Source organism: Solea senegalensis, linkage group LG11, assembly GCF_019176455.1.
Source record: "Solea senegalensis isolate Sse05_10M linkage group LG11, IFAPA_SoseM_1, whole genome shotgun sequence".
NCBI lineage: Eukaryota > Metazoa > Chordata > Actinopteri > Pleuronectiformes > Soleidae > Solea > Solea senegalensis.
In genome coordinates, this window is record NC_058031.1 from 19,760,182 (window position 1) to 19,781,945 (window position 21,764).

Here is a 21,764-nt window from a genome sequence, read left to right on the forward strand (position 1 = left end):
TTGTTTTTATTCATGGAATATAGCAGCTCCATAACTGATCTATAAAGCATTATAAACCTTGATTAATTTTGTTTAACTCTGGCCATTAGGGTTGAAAATGGATACTGCAATCCAACTTAAAAACACTGGGTCGTATTGTTCTCGCCTCCCCAGATTCAAAGAGCTTGTGGGTTGCCAGATGCCAGTTTTTGAAAGGCAGAAGCACTATAAAAACAGAGCTGCAGTTATACCAGGTCTGGTTAGCTGAGGCTCACTGGTATTCGTCTAAAGATTGCTCTCCACTTTCAGCCGTCTACTTTTTTCAAACGCATTGTCAATGCAGATGTTTTTCTTTTTCTCATGTTTGATAGTGCTGCACATTTGGACCCACAGCTTCAGCTCGCTGAGTTCAACTCACCCCTTTGGCAGCTCAGGTGTTGAAATGCTACAAGCTGCATTACATGGTTGGACGCTGGTGAGTGGAACGACTGCTCAAAAAAACAAAACAGAGTTTGCGGGCCATAAATCAAAATTAAAATTATTATACTGGAATATACTGGCAGTATCTTTGTCAGTGTTTCATTTCCTTATTACTCTTGCCTTTGCAGCTAGAAGACTTGGGTTTGTGACCCAGTCGGAACAAGGGCCTTTCTGCATGGAGTTTGCATGTTCTCCCCATGTGTGCGTGGGTTTTCTCCAGGTTCTCCGGTTTCCTCCCACAGACCAAAAACATGCAATATGGGGATTAAGTAAATTGGACACTCTGAATTGACTGTAGGTGTGAATGTGAGAGTGAATGGTTGTTTGTCTCTGTGATGGACTGGTGAACTGTCCAGGGTGCGACCCCGCCTATCACCCTTTGTCAGCTGAGATTGGCACAGCTTCCCCCGTGACCCTCACTGATTATGAAGCGGTAGAAGATGGATAGACATTTGGTTATTTTCAGATGCACCTTTAACTATTGAGACAATGGTTAGGGTTATCCTAAACTTTATACCTGAAAAATCTATCCACAACGTCTAAGAACCTTGCTAAATAAATTAGTGAGGTTGGTCAGTGATAATGGACAATCAAAGGACCAATTTCAAAGCTGTTGCCTGGGGTTGATGCTGAAAGTTGTTTAATATCAAAATTGTAAATATGGGGACAAACCCACATAAAGACAAACAACAAACAGCCAAAGAAAGGTTACACACTGTTCACTGCTTCTGTCTGACAGCTTTCATCTAACAACCTGTTTAACAGCCATTGGTGACTTTAAATAAAAATAAAAATGTAAATGAAATGGCAAACGTTTCCACGCCCTGCACTCATCCCCGGGTCAGGCAATTTGTTAAGTGTTGTGAGGCCAGGATTTTATTTGAAAGGGCGATAGAAATACAAATTGATTGTCTCATTAGTAAAAGTCGAATGATGGTGACACAGCAAAGAGTAAAGTTTATTTACTCTGAGAAGCACCTGGAGAATTGCAGATGTCTTGTCCACCAAAAGCACAGACCAGAGGACAAACACTCAGTCGAGACAAGCATTTGAAAATGAGTCTGTGTGGCAGCGATGTGCATGCATTTCAGTAATTGACAAGTAAATCCATCCATGGCTTTATCCTCCACATAAAAGAGCCAATCACAGCAGACACAAGTGAAAGGCGGGGTCACATTCTGGACAGGTCAACCAGCCCTTTGCAGGGCAAACATACAAAGACAAACAACCATTCACTCTCACACTCACAGGCAATTTAGAGTGTCCAAGTGTGGGAGGAAACCAGAGTTCCAGGACAAAACGTATGCACACATGGGGAAAACATGCAAACTCCATGCAGAATTTGCTGCAAGACAACAGTGATAGCCACTACACTGTAATATGGTGACAAGAAAATCCACATTTAAGCACTATATCAAGGTTGGACTGAGGGTTTTTGCTATGAATTATGAATTACAGTGGAAAGTAACAACTGAATCCCTGAAATTGAAATGTTTCCTCAGGATCAGGACTTTCCTTCTCACACTTGTCATTCGTTTGAGGCCATCTGCACAAAGATGACAGATTTGTATTTAAACAGTGCCATTAGCTAGAGGTGGGACACTTACCCTTTTGTGATGAATGAAAAGAGCCAACAATCAATGAAACCATTAGTGATCTGACTGTCGCGAGAAAGCTGTCGAGTGTGAGGACAAAAACTGATGGGCGGTATGCATTTTGGTAATGGCATGGTGAGCTCCCGTGTTTCACCAGTGAGCACAAAGGCATGCATGTACAACTTAACTACTCCTCCAGCCTTTTCACCTTTTCATAAGAACAAATTACACAAATGCCCTGCAAACTGATTGCACCTTTAAATGTATAAATAGAGCAAATGACCCTCCTGCACATGCTGTCTCTCAGATTAAATACAAAGCCCTAATGTGCTGGAGATGACTTTCAACGTTTACAGCTGAGAGGCCGAAATGACCTTGACACCAGCTGTGTTTACAGGGATGATCTGGTGGTCTCCATGTAAGGATTTTATTTATCTACAGTGTTATTAGTTATAGCCATCAATGTCCACCAAGAGCAGACATGGGTGACCTTCCCTCCTCTCTCTGTGACACAAACAAAGACATGTGGGTCCATAATGACCACGAGTTTAGGAATTAACGACTGTGTAAATAAAATTGGTGAATTTAGATTCATTACACGCTGCGTTTCAGACAATGTCGGTATATTGGTTTACTGCTTTGTGGCTTTCACACTCAAATAAAGGAGTTAAAGCATTCCATTTCCGACTCCTAAAAATAAATCATAAATATGTGTGTAAGTCCAAATACAATAAATATTTTTGTGACTAAACAGTGAGTAATGTGACCTGACTCTTGTGTGTATATATATATATACATAGATATAGATATAGATATATATATATGTACATATTTTTAATAGGTCCATATACCATATATTGTTTCCTGCAAGAGAATAATACCTTGGATAAAACATAATTGAGTACACACAGCTCATCATTAATCATCAGACAAATATTGATCTCAGTTCCCTCGAGGATTCTGCTCTAAGTAAACGTAGTCATCCATTTATCACACTGGAGGAAGGTTATAACAATTTTATTGACACATAACCTGACTTGAGTAATTAGCCTGATCTGCAAAGTCACAACAGTTTATTCTCGCACGTGAAGACAAAGCAGAAAGTAATCAGCAGTAAACCTGCAAACCATCTAATAATATCATAAACATAATGTTTTGAATCATGATATTTAATACGTGGCACTATTAAGAATGTTAAAAGATGTTAAAACAAGACACCTTGTGTGAATTTTGCAGTTTTTCCATTGATGTTGTGTTTTTTTTATTATCCTCAGAAACAACAAAAGCCTAACTGCATCTTTGTGAGAATTAATTTAAGAGACAGTTCAGCCAAAGAGGCCAAAATAGCCAAATGACTCACAGAGCACTGTTATTATTTGCCCAAATTATTTTATATCTTGTTTTGTTAGGATGTTTTGTGTCCAAGGACATGAATTCAAAGTATTACATCTCCTGCCAAAATCACTTTAAAAAGGAATAATCAAATACAGAGTTATCAGACTGGCAGGCGGCTGGTGCTGTTGCCTGTGGAGAGATATGTATGTTAATCTTAAATATATTAAAACATTGTTATCAAATTATAATATTGTGTTTTCGCTGATCAGTAAATACTTGCTCAATACTCCCTAATATTTCTGTTAAAAAAAACAAACAAACCCAAAATGTCTCCAGAACATGTAATCCCTCACCTGGCCACCAGATGGACTCAGATGATCCTGAGTCTGTCTCATCCACACCAGCACACCTGTGCCTCTTTACCTCAATTAGGCTCTGTGGTATAAATGGCAGCCACTTACCACCACCTGTAATCAGGCAGTGGATTTAAACACCTGCAGCGGCCATGCGCAGTTGTTAACTTGTTTGGATTTAGCACTACCTTCATTCTGACAATGTAAGTCTGCCTTTCTCTTTGATTTGTACATGCTCTGTCAGTGTCAGCATCAGAGAATACACTACATGAGCCATAAAACTGACGTGTATCACTACTTCTACTGTGTAAACCAGGTCATGTGATCAGAGTGGAGCTGAGGAATTTTGACCATGGTGCATAGAAAATGAAAGAAATGACTAAATAAATAAATCAACCTTATCTCTTGATCCATCTTAATCTAATTCCACTATACCAGTGTGTGAAGTATATGTGAGGAAGAGGAGGAGGATGATGAGAGAGCAAATGCTCTTATTGGGAATAAATCCTCCTGTGAAAGGTCCGTAGCTGGCTTTGCTCGGTCTATTGACACCACTGTATTTTACCGTTGGTGATAACGATATCATGTCGAGAGCTCAATGTTTTCTCAGGTGGTACTTGGTATGAAAAGTTTGAGAACCAATGATTTATTAATACGAGCTTTAAAAATCTCTAAATACACACCCATACAAAACTAAAATGATTGGCACAATTGACGCATTTCTGTGCATTCAGGCAAAAAATAATAATAAATAAATAAAATATGAACGCTCTCTTGAGTCTGACTGTAAAACTTGATATTTCTTATACTCGTGTGAGACAAAGCAGCATGCGTCACTGTTTCATAAAGCCGTGGAAACAAAAAACAAAAAACTGACGTATGTACTGAAGTATGTGGTCTCACTGACAGGATTTCTGTGATATTTTGTCATCTTAACACGTCTGTAATGCTGTTCATAAACCCAACAAAGCCTCTGTGAGATCAGTCTTACTGGAGGGACAAACAGACGTGAAGGTTGGCAGAAAGTGAAGGTTGGTCCTTGATTTGCCTGCTGCAGATTTGTTGTGAATACGCAGTAATGACAAAGACGCCTTTGCTTTTCAGCTGGGAAGTGAAATGGATTTTCAACAGATTTGCAAATCTGAAGGAGCTATGTTGTTAGATAATGGTTTATATTTAATGCATTCCTTTTATGCCACTGCGGCTTCTGGATTTCAAGGAAAAATGTAGTTTCAACTTGAACGTGAAATAGAAAGTGCATGTTTGATATGTTTACTGGTCAGGCTGAACAACTGTCAAATGAGGTCATTAGAGGGAATTTTCAAAACTGTAAACGACAAATTGACGTTGACAGATCATGAGTTAATTCCTTAGTGATGAATTAGTGATGACATTTAAATGATTTTCTCATGTTTATCATCAGACTGATTAGTTCATTTCAAAAAGGCAGACGGTTTATCCTCAGAATTCAATCAATGAATATGGACTATGCAATCTTTGAACATTGACTGTAAAATAAACAAAAACACTCCTTCTATTACTACAGTACTATAATACTGCTGCGGTAATTATTCGGATAGTGTAAGAACTGCACTTCCTTTTTTTTAGCAAAGCATTTACGTCAACAGAGCTATAACAGGATTCAGCGAAACAATGGAAGGAGTTGCTGAGTCAATTAGGGTCACTGTGTGTGGCTCAATAAATCCTTCTCAGCAAAATGAACAAAACATAATTGAACTCAAAGTGGACAACAAGATAATGCTGGTAAAGCAGAAAGGAGCAAAGTTTTTAGCTGGTTTGGTGGAACATTAATTAACACTCTTTAAGTTATTCTTGAGCACACATCCTTGCTCTGCAGCTGGAGGGGGAAAAGTGGGCGTGTTCAGCCTCACGGAGATAAAATGGCTGTGTAGAAATGGCCGTAGTATGAGGATGACCTTCATGACTGTCCGACCTACACGGGCGAATAGAATTCATCACGATCCACAGATTGCCAGACCAGTCATACTGATGCTGCTGCAGCATGACACAAACCGTTTTTGACAGACACATCACACCTGCTCAACTCGTCCAAGTCATCAGAATGTAAATATTTTCAGAACCTCAATTTATTAGGTCGCCCTGCAAGTATATCACATTCATGACAGTTCATGGTAAAACTGTTTAGATTTACCTTTTGGAGCCTGCACTGTGTCCTGATGATGAACCGTTTCACATTATAGGGACATGTGTCTGTTACTGTGTCCACGCCATCTGAATGTGTGGTTATATGCTCCGTAACAGAAACATCTCTCACCCCCCAGAGTGCAATGAATAATGCAGCAGCTACAAACAACATCCTTCAAAACTATATGCTCTTGAATAGTTTCAAGATTTGGAGAGATGGAACTCATAGTAGCACTCTTGTTCAACTGTATTACTTATAGCAGCGTGTTCCTAATAAACTGACAGGTCCATGTATGAAATTTTAACAGGAGGAAAAATTATGAACCTTATTTCTCCATGGAAAAAAAAAGAAATCAGTCTCCTCTACGTGGAGGTTAGGACAAAACACAGATGGATACAGAACAGGAGTGACCGTCTGTAGACAGAGCTGTCAGTAAGATTACATTCATTCATTGGAAGTAGCATGGCCGATCACAGACCGCCTTGGGGAAGCTTACTTGTGGAGGTTCTTGGACATGGAGAGAGGCACTTTAACCTCTGTGTTTTTGTGAATGAATGTGTGTCACCGCTGTCTGATTACAGCAGCCGTGGGAGTAGCTGAGAGTCTAAATCCTCACGGACTTGGTCAAATATGTAAGTGTCTGAAACCTGTATCCTCTTGAACTGTCATCAGGGGGCGACTCTAGTAGCTGCAAAGTCCAAAATGAACACTTATTTTATATTACATTATTCATGCCAGTTTCCTGAGGAGTTTATGGTTTGATTCTGTAATTTCAGGTCCTCTTAAATCCAGCATGATGTCCATACTAATGTAGTTACTTGCCGGCAGTTTTTCCCTTTAACATACCCTAAACTCCACACTTTAAAACAGGAGCTAACAAAGCTTTAGTTGATGTAAAGGTGCATTATTAATCAGGAAGAACACATGGAGTGAACAAGTGAGCATCACAGGTTGATGATTACCAGGTGACAGAGAGTGACAGTTCCTCTTCATACTTGAATAGAAAATAATTAGGTAGTTTGATGTCTGCTGTTATGTTGGCAACTTCCCAGGTGCAATTAACAACTTGGCACAGGATAAACTGTGTGTGCATGTGTGTGGTGACCAAGCCTGATTCTTGTGATCAAGTTCTGCAGAGGCACGGTTGCTGTATATTGGATTGTCATGTGTTTAAATGAAAGCCCCCAGAGCCGGTGCGAGCTTTTTTGGTGGCATTGTTTGAATTGGGTGAGGTCTAAAGTGAGAGACATGAGCAGTGGCGTGGAAGTGGGGATTTCGTTCTTGAGTACCAACGTGTGGAAATGGGAAAGTTGAGGGTCAAAGGGAACCAATCATCCGTTTTAAAGAAAATAATCTGTGTGACACAAATGTGAGTGAAATAAGCTCAGGAGGGAAGACTCTGTCTCAGGTCTATGACATGGAGCTCATGTTAGAGAGAAAGTCAGGGGGTAGCAGCAAAATTCAAGGTTTTGAAACGACTCAATCATGCAGTGAGGATGAAAGTGTGTGAAGAGTGAGCCTGTGGAGGATTGCACCCTGGAAGAAGGTCACAAAGAAGCTGGTGTGGGTGGGAGCAGACAGAACGTGAGGTGGATTGTAGATGCAGGGCAACTTACACTCAAGGGACATAAATTTTACTGTGGTGGCATTGACTGAGGTGAACTTCCTGTTGAGATGACAACACACACACACACACAATCTGAACAAGGTAATGAGAGTATATTGTCTGTTTGTGGTGAACACACATGAACTGCACAGACTGTATTTATCAAATGTGACCTGAGATACTGTACACATGTTTTTAATTGCTTTACAATCACGTTTGTAACTACATATTAAGCTATAGATCAGTAAAACTGGAAGTAGAAGTATTTCCACATTAGTATTCTGTTAAACTAATGTCTTGCTTTAGCTACATAAGAGTGTGTTCATATGCATATGGTGGAGATATCGATATAACAGACCATATTCATGTCAGATTATGTCAGAGAAACACACATGTTAGTATAATGTCCATGGTAAGCATACGACATGCACAATGAGCAGTTCTCTCTTGTGTACTTTCCAATAATGTTTATGTTGATTTAAAAAAAAACTACTTGCAACCTTCAACCAGTGAGTGTCTAGAAAAAACGAGCCAGAAAAATACATTTAAATGACCATTGTGAATTATTGATACCAAAAATAACTAATACTCTCTTAAGGTCTGGACATAACAGTAACTTAAGCCTCTTTGCTAATTGTCATCTCTGGATTGGAAAGGACTTACCACACAGAAACCAAACAAGATGTACTCTAATCTCTGAAGCATTAGTTATTTGAGAAATAGCTGGTGAAATAAGAATATTGAGGTGCCGTATAATGAGAGCAACTCTTCCTGGCCACATACTTAAGTCTAGTCCCACATACAGATGGACAGTTTGGCCTGATTTTCAGGCTTGAATGAAAACTTTGTAGTACCTGAAACAACAAAGGTAAATTCAAAGACGGTGAAAACTCCACCAAAAAAGCTACTTGTATGCGTCTATTATTAAAACATCAGTTAAGTACGACCCAACACATTCCCACATGACCCCACATTCTAGCTGGCAGAATAAAGGCAGTGCTGTGAGCCTCTGACCACAGTGGGTGGTAAAGGGACAACACGATGGGGATCCCCCAGGAAGTCTTGTCACGCTCCGCAACGCAATTATCGCTCATCTATCTTTAATATTTCATCCATCTAATCTATGTCCACCGACAGGGTGGTATTCAGCTTGCAATTATTGTCACAGCTGGGGTCCAAAATGGAGGAATCAGACCATCTGCTCCAAAAATGACTGAGATCAAATAAATGGAATGAAACGACGACTGTATTCTGATCCGTTTTTCTTCTTCATACGGGAAGGATGGGATAGAAGATGCTCTTGGAAGAGCTGGGTTTTTAAGAGCCTCTTGAAGACAGACAGGGACGCCCCTGTTCTGGTAGCACTTGGTAGGTCATTCCACCAGCGTGGAAAGGCAGGAGGTCGGGAAGCTTTAGGAAAGGTCTTTGATGAGTGTCTGCTAGTTTAGTCTAGCTAAAATCTGCTGGGGCGGTACCCGATTAGAAACACATTAAACCCATCAGTTTATTAGACGCAACACATTTTAAAACCACAATGAACTGGTTTCTTTCACTGGGGAGTAAATAATAATCTTAATCATCTGAAATTGTATAATTACTTAATCTTGACTAATCTTGATAACCTTTTTTTTTTTTGCCCCATCGCTCCACCCTGCTCGTCCTGCAGCCGCTGTAATTATGTGTCATGCACCTACCTCAGCTGTAGCTACTTGTGTTTTATTTTTGCTCCTAGAGATAGTTAACAGTCAGGGACGACAGAATGAAACCACGTAAAGAAAGGTTGAGTGATCTTTGACCTTTTCAGTGTGGATACAAACATCTATCTTCTCCACTGGTGTAAAAACCTTTTCCTGGGCTTTGCCCCGGCTGCAGTGGTCTCTTCCCATAATTGAGAGGAGACGAGAACACATGCTTGATTACCTCTCTGGCAATATAAGGAATGCACAAGGCAGATGGATGATATATGACACCCACATCTTGTGTTGCAGTGGTGCTAAATGACAATCAACAAGTGATGCTTGACGCTAAACTATAAATTAAATGGTGGGATGGAGGCATCTTGGTTGGGAACACCGTGATGAAGTAGCATTAATCTGACTCTACTTACATTTATTAGGAAGCACTTGCATTAGTGCAGCAGGCAAAATGACATGAACCCTTGTCTACAAACCCACCTGCACAGTTTAAATGCATTTAAATGCATTGCATAGTGTCCCTGTTTACTGTGTTGACGTCTTTACTCTTACGCTATTGTTGGAGCAAAAGGGGACAATATTATTTTTCTTTTCTTGCTGTATTCTACAAGATATTTCCCAATGTTCTGTTTCTCTTTCAACATTATTGTCATTATTGAGTCTTATTTAAAACTCAAAAGATTAAAACTTTAATCCTTTGAACCAGAATGTAAGACTGGTTTTGTCATCCCACTGGGGGAATAAGACAATTGTTAAACAGTTGGCACTTCAGTTGGAACGACTTCCATTAAATTAAAAGTGCCACTGGATAATAGCCTGAAGGCATGAGTGCATGCCCAAGTCTTGTCAAATGAATTAAGGGCTTTAGTTAAACAGCACTCAGGATTAGCTTCACTGTGCAGGAACTTTGCATGACTAAAAACAGACCGATCGTCAGAAGCCAATTGCCTTATCTTTTCTGCATGAGCAAAGAAGCCAGGACGGATTGGAAATGTTGTATTCACATGTGATTTGGTCATTTGTCACTCCATGAAGTTTCGGTTTCTCAGGAGAACAAAAAGTCACATCTAACTACTGAGAATATGTAGAGGTATTGACAGGAACCCAATCCCCACTGGACCTCACATGGTGACCTTAACATCAGAGGAATGGCATGAGCCTGTCAGGCTGCACTTAAGTATTCCCCATTTAATTAAAGCTATCAAAAACACAGAGCTCTTTAAACCAGGCAACCATTAGGCATTAGTGAAAGACTCAGTGGGCAACAATAGGAAAAGAGAACAAGATGATTAAAAGAGAATTAATGCTGATTTTGTTGTCCTCTGCAATCCAATAACTGTGATGCCTGTCCCAGGAAAAAAAACAATTTTCTTTTTCATTTTCATCTGTTGGGGCCAATTGAAAGACCACATCACCAGAGCAAATGAATTATGCTTCGATGTGTAATTTATCAACAGCCAGAAAGACAAGAATTTATTACAAAATGGTCTGAGGAGATAATGCTTAAAGTGTATGGTCTGGCTGTTTATAAGATGAATTCAGGTTCACATTTGCATGACTTCCTAGGTTATTGTGTAATGTCAAGAGAGAAAGTGCTTTCATATTCTGCTTATGCATTTCATGCAGTTGGGTGTATTGTGTATGAAAGTACTTTTACAAAGTTTCCTTTTATTTGGATGTTGTAAATAAGCCCTACAAAATAATCATCATAAAAAACACAATAACCATAATAACCATAATGATACTCACCCATAACACATGCAGTGTTCTCGTTACTTAACTTGGCTTGGTACCACATGGCAGATTTAGACTTTGCCTTTTCTTATTAATCATTGTCTGAGTTAAAAGGATAGAAAACAGAAAGCTTGGCTGAGAAAAGAATAGAAAAATACAACAGTGCATTAAGTGCAATAATGAATACATCTGTGTAGAGTGACAGAAAATATCCAGAAGTATTTACATAGAAAACTTCTAAATTCTCTGCAAAGGAGCTTCAGTACTTCTTATTTAATCTCTCTAGCATAGGGTGCACTGGGTCTATGAATAGGATTGAAAGCTCATTTGGCTTTTCCTCCTGCACTGAAACAGCAGCTTAGGCAAGGGTTTGTTTGGATTTAACTACTGAAATGGCACATCAGCCAAAAGACACTGCTTCTCGCTAACTGTGTGAGGTCATTTTTTGTTTAAATCCATGCTGGAAAAGTCAAACTGTCAATTGAATGCTTTATTGTGCAATCTGATTCAACCTGGCAGCTCTTAATGGATTTATGATTTGTGATGCTGCTTTATTAAAAATGTGCCTATTCATTTTTCAACACCAACTTCCTTCTTTCTAGACACAACTCTTGACAATAACCTCTCTTTAAGATGCAGACTACCCACACAGTGGTTGTTTTGAATGTACAGTTTACGCCACACTGTTTAGTTCAGTTTTGGCATTCTAACAAAGTTCCCCATAGCTATAGTTGAATGGAGGTGAGCCGTTATTGTATTGTGTATTGTAAATATTATTGTATTATTACAGGAGTTCCTGCTTTCTCATTTCAGATCCATCCAGCTAAGTGTATCTTGAAGAATTAGCATGAATTTCTAGTTGAAAGTATCATCATTACAACATCAACGGTGTGTTTCTCTTGACAACATGTTCATTTAGGGCTGTGATTGTGTGGTTTTGCGTGTCTCAGTTGCTCTCTTTTGTTTGGCTCATTTATTTGAACTGACATGATTGCGTCAAAGTCTTCGCCCTCAGCTTTAATTCAAAAAGCTTCACTGTGGGGTTTTTAGGTGGAAGACTAGTGGAGATATTTATTCAGCCAGTGTTGGTATCTTATTTATGCCGTTATGTTGTTTATGCATTCTGTGAATGTTTAAAAACTAGGACAATAACAATAACATGAAAAACAGTCCTCACAATTAGGTTCTGGAACTGTCAGCAATCCACTTTAGATTGTCTGGAACAGTCGATGGTTTCAAGCGAGAGCCTTCACTGAAGGAAATGTGCTTCAATCATACATGGTACAGCAATGAATACATCTGACAGAAAAATGACAATATTGAGCTGGCAAAGTTTAATTAAACATTTTCTTGACTTTGACTGCAGTTTACTTTCCATCATACTAATGAAAAGATGACCACATAGTGGACGATGTATTCAGTTGTAGGATTGTTAAAAACCAGGTCACGCAAACACATTCAGCAACACACTCCCCTGACCCTCCTTAAACTGAGGGGACGACAGCAGGTTTGATTTGGGGAGACAGGCTCGGATGGATAGTGACCCAAAGAGGGACAGTAGTGAGAGGAATAGTGACAGGAAGTAAAAGTTAGGACAAGTGTGGGTGGAAGGTTTTCAGAGCCAGCATACTGAGTGTTTGTTGCAAAGGTTTTTTGTTGAAGAAGTGATGTGTGGGAGTGTAAGAGCCTGTTTCTGAATAGGCTCGTCTAGTCAGTAAACTGTGGCCAAGGTCTCTGTCTTACAGGTATTTTACTCAGAATAAAACTATTTGCACTATTCACTTTAAATGAGTTACAGCAAGAGAAAGTGGAATATTTCCTTTGGTAAGAAATATTAAGGATATTCAGCCAAGAGGCTTTAAATGATGACGAAGCCTTGTATATTCTTTGCCAAACGTCTGACACTGTCTTCTACTGATGACTACAATGAAAATGGAAGTTGCGTACAACAAGCTCGCTGGCTGTTTGTTGACACCCTGAAAAGCTGCACTGCTCAAATGACTTTCTTGTCAATCTCTGAGGGGCAATCCTGCCTGGAGCCAGACATGCCTCCACCTCCTCCAGTATCACAGAAGACAGGGAAATGAGATGGGCTCCATTATGTTTATTGTTGCTCCAGCTGGTGGGTAATAAGAGCAGTACTGAATATTATTTGTTAGTTTCTGTGGAGCAGCGGTGTAAGTTGTGATGGTGCAACAACATATTACTGTTGTATCAATGTGGTGCCCTGTTACTTTCACCTCCATATTTTACATTATGCTATAATCTGTTATAAAGTCTGTTTGCAGATTGTAAAAAATGACTTGCCTTCAATCCGAGAACAACTTATTGGAAATAAAAGGCACATTTCATAAAATCAACATAACAAATGGGTAAATACATGAAATAAGTGTGCAATTATTAATTATACCTACTATATAATTGGTCACCCAAATGTTGCCTGGTTTTACTACCAGAACCATCACACAGCATCTCCTCTGGAAAATGTTATAAATCAATAAGTAAGCTTAATTTTCACATAGACTTCCTCTTTTTGCAACAAGTGGAGTTGCTACTGCTACTTCTGCCTACTTTTCAAACTAGAGGTTCACTTTTATATACAATCTATGCGAGATACATGTTCATGGGGAGGGTCTGCCATATTTAGTACCACCTCAAACCCTCACTTCTACCCAGGGAGTAGAAGTGAGTTATAAAACCCTCCAGAGTTGCATTACTGACATAAAGACAATGCCTGTGGATTGCGTCTTATGAAACACAACATGCTTGTTTTAATGTTGTTTTCAGTTTCCACTACTGCAAACAATCATTTACTTATTATTCCTCAAACTAAATGAGAAAATGGTGGACATGTTCCTTTTATTGTAAGGGGAATAGACAGCTTCTACAAACATTGCTAACAGCACACCTGTCACATCCTCATGGTGATAGTGAACCCAGAAATGCTGCAGCGACACATTATTTTCATATAGACTACAGACAGCATGAGACTCACATGCTAATTAGATGTCAACAGTAATGCACAGTTGTATTTTGCTTAGAAGCAACAGTTGTTTTAAGATTCAAAGCCACATGTCTGTTTTTGTTTTTTTTCTACCTGACCACATTAGGTGCAGCAATTGCATTTCACAAATGGAGGCTGCTGTTGGAAAGGAAGAGGGCAAAATACATTCAGTGGTGTACACAGGAGCAGGGCGGAGGTTGTTTACCAATCTAGTGAAAGTGGGTTGCAGAGGCTAAACTGGAACATCCACATGCGGTTCCTAATGTCTCTTGGGATCAGAGACTCCACATAAAGACCTGTCAAAGGAGCCACAGCAAGAGAGATTCTGGTTCAAAGGAAAGGACAGGACTTGGAAAATATGGCTGCAGGATACAGAGGAGTGAGCTATACCACTCTGAGATTGTCGGAGATAAAAGGGGTGAAACGGTGAAGGATGTTTCTCGACTGAACCTGCAGAAATAACAATGGTGTGCCAGGAAAGTAATGGCTTCATTTGAGCGGATGTCTAGTGCCACATTATTTGTTTCCCCAGTACAACAAGACCATCATCATGATGGATTTCCAACATGTCAGAGAATCGATAAACTAAATTAAACATCTTTCTTGACATGATTAGGAAAAGTAACAGAAACCTGAGAAATAAATGAATAAACAATAGTCACAGCAGCCTTGAACAAATCAGCTCCGCAAAACGTGATTATTCATTTCTGCCAGTGCAGCTTTTTTTATGTAGCACCTAGCATGGAAGTCAATGGCAAAATGAGCCTGCTTCTCCTAAATAAATACATTTGAATTGTAATCTCCACAAAACGACAAACAAAACAGTTTTTTCATTTGGTAGAAATGTGTTGAGTGAGTCTATAACATAATTATTTGAATTTATATTAATGAGCAGATGCAGTGATATTTAACAAGATGGAGAATAAATGAATCATAAGAAAACGTGGCCATTGTGTATACCTAACGGCAGCTTTCTTATAGCAAATTGAGCACATGGATGCTTTTAGAATAGTGAAATGTTACACATGACTTCACCATCCAACACACGGGATGGACAAGGAGGGATCAAGGGCTTTTAGTCGTAGAAGCGACCCAGGCACACTGTGCTCTGTCAAGTTGACTCGTGATGGATGAGGGAGCGCATGTTGTAACATCTGAGATGCAGACGCGAACGCTCAGAATACCAGTGTCACTGTGTGGGCTGCTCACTGCCGCCAAGACAAATGACTTTCAATATGCATTGGAGATTTACCCTAATTCACTTGACATTTTAGAGACATCTTGTTAATTCCACCTCCGTATCCTATGAATTACATTTACATGCAGCAATTGTGTGAGAGCAATTTTCACTCGTGTTCACTTCAAATGTAGGGAGAAGTGTACTTCACCAATTTGCATTTAGCTTTGTATTACTAGAATAGGGGTAGTATTTTTGAAAAATTGTGCTTCCCAACCTCAGTTGAGAAATATTTTCATTCTGTTATTTGTTACGTGCCCACCAGTGACACTTGGTCCTGTTAGCGTAACTGTTAGCAAAGATGGCGGACACAAAAATCCCTTAAGTATGAATATGAATTTTATTTGTATCAGTTTCAAATGGGCCCAATGTTCAAAATCATTGTTTTGGTTGTTTTCATATGAACCATATTCCATTAATATTCCTCTCCAATTCACATGTAAACTCACTTTTTCAATTCCTTTGGACACTCAAAGATGGACTTGACAAATATGTTGCCAAATATTACTGTTATAATTATTTTTTTTAAATAGTGGGCAACATTTCAGTTCTTCCTCTTATGTGTGGCTTTGGGAATTTTGCAAGCACAAACCACCTAAGTGTCTAAAATTGTAGCTTCTCACTCACTTTTTTTATCCATGAATATTTCTGTGTTTGTGATGAATCTATAGGCCCAATATTCCTTTATGATCTAAATTTTTCCACAATTGGACATTTGGTGTCCTTCATGTTTCACAGACTATTTAATGTTGACTGATTTATTTTTTGTCATTTGTGTGTATGTTTATATAATTTGCACCAGATGTTGTTTTAATGATTGCATTCATCCAGCCTGGCATTGCAAAAGTAATTTGGATCCTCTTAGTTTGTTGATTTTCAAGGGACACTAAATGAGCTGTTTGTCCAATCAGATGTTTTAAAGTATAATTTACTACTTTTGAAAAGATTTTGGTTAGAATAATGTAAGATTGTGGGCCGTTTTTGATGGCAGACTTGATTAAAGCACAATTCTTACCTCAAGTACAATATTTTTTTATCTTAAAGCAGTGATATACTTACAAACCTTTGAACAGATCTCTTCACATCAGCAGCTGCCATCTTTGGTTTATTGTCACACATGGTACCAAACCTACCTCATTTTATATAAATGGTTGTGACTGGACCAATCCAGCAAAATGGGGAGGGAGGGGCAGATCCATTTTACAGCAATTAAACATAACATGAGCTCTCTGATTGGTCTGCTTTGCAGCCAAGACCTCAGATAATTAAATCACTGTGCATAGATATTTCATTATTAGGACAAGTAGTGAACATTCTGCATCACATTTTTGTTTACAACTAGCAATATCACTCCAGGTGTCACATGACTCAGTTTGCATACACTACCATGATGGTAGGACAAGCTTCTGCACAAATGAATCCTGACAGTACCAGTTTTTAACCTGTTGGAGTTTACTGCATATTCTAAATACATGGAGATCGAGCAATATATCACATAACCTGACTGGATGTAACTGACCCCTCTGATGTGAGCCCTCCATGTGCTTTTCATGAGTATGGAAACAGCTGGAGTGAAACTGCCTGACTTAGTTTTACACACGACACACAAACGAGTGACTAGTGACTTGTAAAGCAGTTGTTTTCAGTGTAACTGAATCCTTCGAATCGGTTAATTAAAATATTTTTTTCAGTACTTCCTCCATGACCACAGCATAGACTCCATCTGACAGAGTGACTGAATTGAAATACAGCGACGGGGTTTGTGATGCCGCTCGCCATCAGCAGTGTTGTCGCTTAATACACCAGACTCTTCTGTTACATATTGAGATTTTAGACATTTCCCTGGTAGTTGTTCAGGATTAACCCATGTTTTTAACCCAAGAATTGTTAAGTCTGATCTGCAGTTGGGCACCTCTTCCTGTGACGGCACTCTGACCAATTAGTGGCTGGCACTAGCATAGTACCTGGTACAGTGGAAACGCAACTTAGCCGTGCTGTGGAGAGACGCGGCAAGCTGGTGGAAACACGCCATTAGTTACTTTAGGTCCAGGTTGGTGGAGCTGGTGTCCTTTCATGTCCTGCAAAAAGGACAAGAGGACTCAAATCTCACTTGAATTGTTTTTAATTAAAGGTAAACCTTTACAAATTAAAGTGTTGACAAAATAAAACATGTAAACACATAATGTATCAGTCATAATGGGTCAAAGGTCACATATTGTTTAACTTTCTTCTCAATTAGCACCAATTCATCTGTCCTCTTCATTCACTGCCAACATTTCCAGTGCATGAATTATATTTTTGTATTTTATTTAAATAAACCTTGATTTAAAATGTAGCAAAGTACAATACTTCTACTTAAATTAAAAAGCACAAGTACAGAAAAAAAACTACGCAATTACAACAACACAAGTAATTCATTACTTTCCACCTTTGCTGTTATGAAGTGATTACTACTAAGTGGAGTATACTTCTTCTTTGCTCATGATCCAAATCTGCTGTCTCCCAAATGTTTGCTTATCCAGTAAATCCAGTAAAATATTCCCCAGTTTGCTTGTGCCTGACAGTTTTAACATTCTGTAGCAGCTTTATATGTCTGCCACTTATATATTGTGAGATATTAGAGTGGATTCCTACCAAAAATGGATGACATATGATGGGGTTGTCTGACCTCAGCTACTGGTTCTATAGGAATTTTAACCCACTACCACTCAAGTGGAAATGTCTCAAATACAGTAAATTGGTAAAAAATAATATTTGTCCCCTCGGGGGAAAACAAATAAATTTGTGGCCTTGCACTGTTTCCCTGAGGAGCCTCTTCAGCTGTTTTGTCTGCTATGTTGCTGACACACCAGGGACTTCACACCATACTCCCCCACAAACATACAAAGACTGTCCTCCAAAGACATCCTCCAGATATATCACATTCTGCAGCCACATCACTGAGATGATGCATGGAGCAGACATTTATCACTGCTTACTCACTGTTGATTTATGGCCACAATGTTGGCTAAAGTTGGGGTTTATTAGATTCTAAACAGCAATAAAAAAAATGAGAAAAGTATGCAAGATATTGCCACACCAAACATGTAAACAAGCGAAGCCACATAGTATTCTTCTCCTCTGCTGCTGTGGTTATTACCTCAGCTGGATTCCCCTTTGAAACTGCAGGGAGATTTTACATCAGCGCCCCTTCCCTTGTATATTATTTGAATGAGACTTGCTTTGGTATAATGACAGTAAGTGCTCGCTCTATATCTGACGTCTTTCTTTCTTATGGATGATGCCAATAAATCGAAACAGTATTTTTGCACATGTATAAAGTGCTTTGCACTGTTATTATGGTTCCACTTTCAATTAGGAAGAGCATTTGACTCTTAGCATTTTTCTGTTTTTATGAAAGCAAAGTAGGAGCTGCCCCTGTCAGGATTCAAGATTCATAACCTTGCAGAGACAAGTAGACATCGTACGGTGTGAATCTAAAGTGAGAGTGCAGCTAAGCGTGTTGACATCACTTTCTGTCTTTTGTAGCGATGGCAGGATCTGTGCACCACTTAATCCATTATTTCGTGATGTGGCTGCTGTGAAAAACTTTAATATATCTTTTGTTCTTATTTTTATGAACTATTACTCTGGAAATACAGGAATACAGAACCTGCGATATTTTTTTTGTTTGTTTTTATTGGAGGAGTAAAAGTAAACAGTGGGGTTTGAGTTACACACACACACACATGCAGAATGAGGCAGCAGGATGCCTCCTCTGCTCAAGGGGTTAGAGTCAAATCAATATTGTAATGGGCAGTCCTGTGCCATGGCTGATGAACAGGCACCTTTGGGATAACAACAACAGTGGCACACTTACAGCTGCCTCATATTTCCCATTTGTAATTATGCTAGCTGTGCCTGAAGTGTCCCTGCACTTTCTATGATGCAAATGTGTGTCATAAAGCAAAGACAGATTATCTTCCCCTAAATAGCCATAATGACACATGTATCCTCAGGTAGAGGAAGCAATAAGAGAGGCGAAGTGGGATTGGCATGAGATGATGATGAATGTTACAAATGAACCCGTTCATGAGTCAACATATTAGGATCCTCAACAATGGCATTATATTATTGTACAAACGTGGGAACTTAAGTTATTTTACACATGTTTGCATTTCAACTTATTTTAGCAGTTCATATAGGCAAAAATATTTGGCCACATCAGTTGAATATTGAATTACGGTGTTTAAATCGGGCTTTCGGGCTCGGCCCCTGATCTCCAATGAAGGGCAATGTTAAGGGTTCATCATACCAAGACATTTTGGTCAATGCTTCCAACATTATGAAAACAGTTTGAGGAAGAGCCTTTTCTATTCCAACATGATTGTGCCCCAGTGCACAAAGCAAGGACTATAAAGACATGGTTTGATGAGTTTGGTGTGAAAGAACTTGACTGACCCACACAGAGCCCTGACCTCATCAACCCCATCAACCCCATCCAGCATCTCTGGGATGAACTGGAACAGAGATTGCGAACCAGGCCTTGTCATCCAAGGCTCTACAGAATGAATGCCCACAAATTCCAATAAAGCAACCCTCGGAAATCTTGAAAAATGGCTTCCAAGGAAGACTGAAAGTTGTTAGCTGCCAAAGAGGGATAACACCATATTTAAGTATACTGCATATGTATTTGAATTAGTGCTGTCAAGCGATTAAAAAATTGAGAGTTATGATTAGTTATGATCTGTAATTAATGAATCTTATTAACTAACTGCACTCGCGACTGGGTGCTTTGCGCTGACGTGGTAAGCTAAACTTGAGCTGCTTCGGTGGTAAGCAAACGCCTTCTTACACAGAAGGTATATCACTTTACCTTTATTAATTGTGCCCTCTGGGTTTGGTGTAAATGTCTCGTTCATTAGGCAGAGAACTCTCACATGCTCCTCCTCTCATCGCTCCTCACCCTGCCCTCCAAACACAATGACATCCACTTCAGGGTGTGACTGACCATTGTTTTCCACCCCCAACTATTCAAGCACAAGAAGCCCAGCTCATAAAATGCACTAAAAATTAGATTAACGCAGTTAAAAAACATAATCGCAATTAGCGCGATAATTTGACACCCCTAATTTGAACATGTCATTACAGTCCGGTAATGGTCAGGCGTCCAAATACTTTTGTCCATATAGTGTATAAGGAATACTGAGCCAGCAGGAAATCGTATTACTCAAACTTGTGTGTATAGTAATTAAATTGATTGAATTTTTGCTGCATCCACTGTGTATGAACTGATTTTACTGCTGCGTCAGCTTAAACCTTAAGTGGTGGTTTAGTTAATAAAGTCCAATATTGATGGTGATTTCAACAAAACCACTGGTTGCAATTACAATATGTTAAGGCGGCGCAGCTTTGTCAATATCTATTTTAATATGATGATTTTTCCCATTGCTTAAAAAAGGCCCACAATTTCCCATTAGGCTGCAGCAGATGTGCTCTATTGATTATTTTCTTTTTATAGTGTTTTTAGGTTTTTAGTTGCCATTAAATTGTTTGTTAGTGCGGATGCCATACCTGGGCCACAGCCTGTTCTTGGAGCTGAAGTCAGCAAAAAAGAAAAGACAGAGAAGCTCAGGAGGAGCTTCTTCCCTGAGGCAGCCAAGGTTCTTGACAAGGATTCAGAGTGGTTACTAAGGCTTCAGTAGTGAGGCCAATTTTTTAAAATTTGTCAGTGATGGAGCCTTTCTTAATAAAAGAAAACATTTTGCTATGTATCTCGACATTATTATAGCACGTGTCTTTGGATGAGACCAAAACAACTTATGAATGGTTAGAGAGGTTGGTTCGTCATTGTTGATAGAATAATTGTGTTGTATAGAAGGCAAATGCCATTTAATACTTGTGAAGATTACTTGCAGTGTTTGTGTGTTGGAAAAACTGCAGCTATGAAGCAAGTTAAATCCAGTGAAGACTGATCAGATCATTTCATGCAACAGAATAAAAGTAAAGTGTGTTATATTTCCAAAAGCAATGGTAAGACGCATAGATCACAAAACCATCAATGTTCATCATCAAATCTCTATCATGTATAAATAATAGTGTTTCCATATTTTTCGACTGAATTTTTCAACTGAATTCCAAATGTTTCTCCAAATGTTACATTACAAAGTTAAATATAAAAAAAAATATCTTTGAATATCCCGAGTGCAACATGTTTGATATCTTGTAATTATGTAGAATGTTTGTTTTTCTGGCAATAAGGGAGTATTAAACACGTTTATTAGTTTGTATTTTTATTCATCTATCACTATTTGGCAAATGAAAAGGTACAACTGTCTTTTTTTATGTGATAAAGAAACACATTTTCTCTCAACATGAAAACATCAATTTATGGTTCAATAAAAGAAACCTCTTCCCCGGTAATATTCTCTAATGTGAAGTGCCCCAACATTGACATTGTAACATAGCAATATGCTGCCACAAGGGTAGCGATCATCACTTTTACTAACTTGTGACATCAATGGACAACATTATAATGCAACTCCGATGGCTCTGTAATATCATGTCCACGATTGATCTGTTAATGACTAACCGACAATGG